General features: G+C 39.6%; 1 pseudogene; it reads right to left on the minus strand.

The window, feature by feature from the left end:
* Positions 1-6: 6 nt before the first annotated feature.
* LOC135332475 (uncharacterized) lies at positions 7-2,461 on the minus strand (annotated as a pseudogene).
* Between the last annotated feature and the right edge of the window lie 2,617 nt (positions 2,462-5,078).

Raw genomic sequence — 5,078 nt, forward strand, 5'->3', positions numbered from 1 at the left:
ATGAGATTGTATAATTTCGAATTCAAAGAAGGGTATACGAATACGTATACATATGTAGTTGTACAGAACTATTTCACTGTGGGATAAATTAAAGTTCTATTCGTATACAGGTATACAGCAGCAAATTTAAAAGGTATAAAAACTTGCACAATAAAGTATTCCGACTAAACAATACACTATAATTATACTACAACTGTCCATTGCTGCGTATAGATTTAGTCAGATGACATGATGAGTATCCATGTGATACTCTTGGGGTCCATGGTGACAGTCACCACCGCGTTGTAGCCTCTATCCAACCCACACACGAGTGCTTTGTCAGATAGGCCAGTGTAGTACAGTGGTAGACTGATGTTGCGTGTTATGGCCACTGGAGTGGGGTTGAATATCATGGCTAGACCGCGGTGGTCAAGGTGAGGGTTCACGTGCAGCACACAGTCGTAATCTGTGCATGCGTGCAGGGGAAAATAGCAATACATTATTACTATTACCATAAACTTTTATAGCTATGCTATAAGTCGAAAAAATGTGACACTCTATAGACATGCAGATATAATTATGTTAAACGTGTAATTTTCGTTGGTGAAAATGTTTGTATTCATGAACTATAATTAATTTTATAACTATTCTGTATTTTTTTAGAGCTGACGTTGAACCTGTTGCATGCGGTAGAATCATTTCGTAGTTTTAGTTTTCGTATAATTGTGATTACAATACGACAAATTCCACCATACGAAAATAACCCGCTATTATATATATTTATACGGTACATAATTAATCACTTCTATTCCCTAGCTCCCATGCACACACCTTGCATGTCTGGTCTCCTCACATGGACTATGTCACTGATCAGAATGTCACGATAGGTCTTGTAGAAACCCACCCACTTCTCCACCAACTGCATGGTTGCATCAGTGTCATACAACCTGCATGCATGCAGGGAGACCATTAAACCAGACGGTGCATGCATTAGATTCTGAAAAATGATGTGTGGTTTTTGACGTAAGTGCGTGACTATTGTGGCAAATATTAGGAAAAAACGCACGTTTGCTACAATAGTCACGCACTCGCGTGAAAACCACACATCATTTTATATATCCTTATACTTTATACACATACCTGGGGCCACGATAACAAGCTGCAACTCCGTAACCAAGGTATTGTGCCAACGCCCACTCATACTCCACTAGGTGCTCAGACAGTGGCTCAAACTGAGCAGCAGAACCACCTGTTAGTATGTGGAGGGGGCGGATACATTATATAGCGGAATATGGAACAATATACGGACAATAAAATTGAAAGCAGGCATTGAAAGAGACCTTTTTCAAATAATGATTTTGTGGCCAGAAATTAAAGGAAATTACTGATTAATTAATTAAGCGCCTCAAAATTTAGCGCTATATTTGTATACAGCATGGTATAATCATTACCCTAACGTACATACATACCTCCGTGATACACGACCAGTGGTACAAACATCCATCCCTGGGTGGGTATGTAATGGTAGGTGTCATCATACATCCCCTGTCTGCTCACACTGAGGTCCTCCCAGCGAGGCAGGCTGTACTGGTTCTCATTATAACTGAAGCAAGAGGGACAAGTATTCAGCATGCATGCATGGTGAGAGGAGAATGCATGGACCATGCAAACAAACAAATTACTACATAGACCTAATAAATGATGTACACTGATTATAATTAATAACTGGCGGAGGTGTGGTGGGTGTGGTTAGCTGAGCCGCACGTTGCACCTCCATATGGTCCGTCAGTCTCAAGCATAGAGAGACCAGTTTGGTTGATGAAAGTGAAGATGATGTCATTAATCTTGTCATACCTATACAACGAACAAATACACTAGCTATAATTATTATGACTGAATTGCACACGCACATTAATTTTGGCCTCAAAACAAAAGCAATTGCTAATCCATGTAGTGGATTAACTATCAACTAAATGCAGCTTGATTAGCTCCGAAAAGAAGCCCATTTCAGAAAAATTACCTACTATAACAGAAAATAGAACACACTGTAACAAAAGCAATGATCTGCATCTATTGTTAATACAATTATAACCGTAGTAACAACATTGTTTCACTCACCATCCAGAAGCGAAGCAAGCATCCGGTGTTAGTTGTCCTGATTATAGTTGTATGATGAGAACACAGCTAAAACCACAACAATGTTGCACTAGGTTACAATACTAACAGGGAATTGAAAAAACTCTGATACCTTGTTATAGGTCTGCAACACTGAGCAAATTTAAAAAGCATGACCGGGCCATGGTTGCGTGTGTGTGGATCGAGGGAGGGTATACAATTATTATAGAGCAAAGCTACTATACTATGGGCTACAGAAATTTACACACACACCTTGCTGGGGTGAGGTGGTTTCTTGCTGATCGACTGATGTGTTGTACTTTGCTGCTGCATGTGCTATATATAATAGAGAGACGATAGGTCCATTTCACCAGGCCTGGAGGGAGTCACGTCAATACTCCTGGAGGGGGGTTAAAAATAGATACTCAAAAGTTGTGCTCACGAGTGAACTTCACTATAGATACGATATTATTTTGTAAATCTTCTGAAATAGAAGATTGAATAGGCAATTATTAGCTGGTAATTATCGTATGAACCACCAACAATATTGGTACAACTCAGAATGGTGTAGGTCATGTGATAGCATCTCCTGACACCCACTCTGCAGACACACGTACCTGTGTGTGCTTGATACCTCCATTCACTCAGTCTAGGAGTAGACACCATGCAGGCAGGGTGAAGGATACAATAGCACACACAGAGATGTTGGGGCACTGTGGGAGGAGGGAGATGTATTGATGAGCATCATTACACTAGTCACCATAGTGAGACATGTGTACACACGTACCTGTGTGTGCTCCATTCATGAGGCAGTGATTAAACCTGGGTAACAAATGTGGACTCATACATCGTACATGCAATTGATCGAGACATGAGCAAAGAAATGGCAAACTACTACAACACGTCCACAGTGCATGGGCTAACTTTGTGGAGGAGGCTGATCACATAATTATTAACAGGTTGCCTAGCTCGCTCTATAAGCCTAGAATTATATGAATTGTTTGTAATTAAACAATAGTTACAATTAACACATACAAAGTCATACATTAGGCAGTACCTATAGTTTGTATACAGGGCATCATTATTGACACTGCAGGCAACCTTCATCCAGCCTGGGACTAATGCAAGGAATAGTTATACCAAGAAGCACCCCTCATGTTTCAGCAGCAAAGTGTTGCTGTCTTGACTGAAAGTAGAGGTATTTAATGTCTGAGTAGGGGAAGTCCCTGCATAGGAAAGAATAAAGAGAATGTTTTACCACAATAATGTAGATCTATAGTTGTAAGGGGAGAAATTGACAGAGCAATACCTTGTGTGTTTGAACAAAGTTAAGCTTCAATGGAGAGACAAGACTCAGAGTGAGTGAACATGTAGACTATAACTAACCTGACTACTCTAGTGCCACCTTTCATTGCATAGACCACTGCCTGAATGTTGAGAGGAGAGACAGGATGATAATGGACGTACCTTCTATGTAGACCAAACATCCGGACGCACACAATGGCATCGACCAATCAGTGAACAGGACATACGGCAAAGGTATATGTGCACCTGGGGATTGTTAGGAGGCACTTGACAACTACTTAGCTTATAATTCAGCAGCTTCATAAAATAATGTCAAGTATCGATCTCTTATAATTACTATTTTATAATCATTACCTATAGCTACTAAAATTAATATAACGCCTTTTAGGACATAATTATAATTACCTCGTAATTATTGCATCAATTCTCGTTTGCCTCGAATATACGAATATATAATTCCTATTAATTTAATGTGAAGTTTTTCATTATAGCTAGAGGGCCACTTATGTAAGTGTGTGCATTGCATTAACTACCGTATAGCGGGTGATTTTTGAGGGGTAAAATATTCGTTATTTCCGTGGGCAAGCTGACCTCCACCCTACATGAAAACAGTTTACCGGAACGCATGCCAGGCAGTACAGGCAATAACATCAACCGACATTTTTACAGACGAAAATCAACGTTTTCGATTTGTCGCATGGATTTTTACCCCACGAGTATTACCCACTATCTATCATCTATCATAATTATTCGAAAGTCTTCAGTCTTAAAAAGTACATTATTTTGACTCTTGTCCATTCCTCATTACACGCGTTGTGTGGCTTGCATCATTAAATAATGGTATGTGCATTTTCAGAATAGTTTGTTGTACACAGCTTGTCACACACTTTCTAACCCCAAGATGGCTTGTATAATAAGATGCACACTCGTCATTTATTTTTGTTACAATATTTTCTTAAGCATTGCCTGTGATCTAATATTGACTTGTGTACAGGATCATCCTCAGAGAAGGATACCAGCAATGGAGACCAGCCGATTGTTCTGACTGGAGCGGATATTAATACAATTTGTGAGAGTCTGAAAACTGCCACCTATAATTGGTTTGATTTAGGATTGGCTCTCGGAGTGAAGAGTAATGATTTGAAAGACATTGAAGATGAATACCGCCATAACAAACGCCGCCTAATGGAGATGGTGGGCAAGCGTCTTGAAGTCACTGATCCAGAGCATCCGATGACATGGCCTTACATATGTGAATGTCTAAGGAGGCCTACTGTTGAGCGTAACGATGTAGTTGAGGAAATTGAAGACAAGTATGTGAGGACAGCAACTGCAGTTGCTCATAGTGCCACCAACTGATCATGAGAACCTGACAAGGTGTGTTTGCACTATTAATGTGAATCTGATCTATATTTTCATTGCATACAATATTTTGTTGCAGAGCTTATAAGACTCTAGTTGATTGTGCTTCTCATGTTTTCATATAGATATACTGGAAGGGGACAAATGAAGATCGCAAGTGAAGAATCATGCAATCAATAATTACAATGACTCTTTGCTGACTGTATACATTATAAAGTATGATCATGAGTTACTGACATTTACAAGGTTGAGCTGTGAGATTCAATTTCTAGCTTTCTAGTTTAGTGACCCTTTTCCATTGTTCCTGGTACAGGAGT

The sequence above is a fragment of the Halichondria panicea genome, chromosome 1 (assembly GCF_963675165.1).
Source record: "Halichondria panicea chromosome 1, odHalPani1.1, whole genome shotgun sequence".
Taxonomy (NCBI): Eukaryota; Metazoa; Porifera; class Demospongiae; order Suberitida; family Halichondriidae; genus Halichondria; species Halichondria panicea.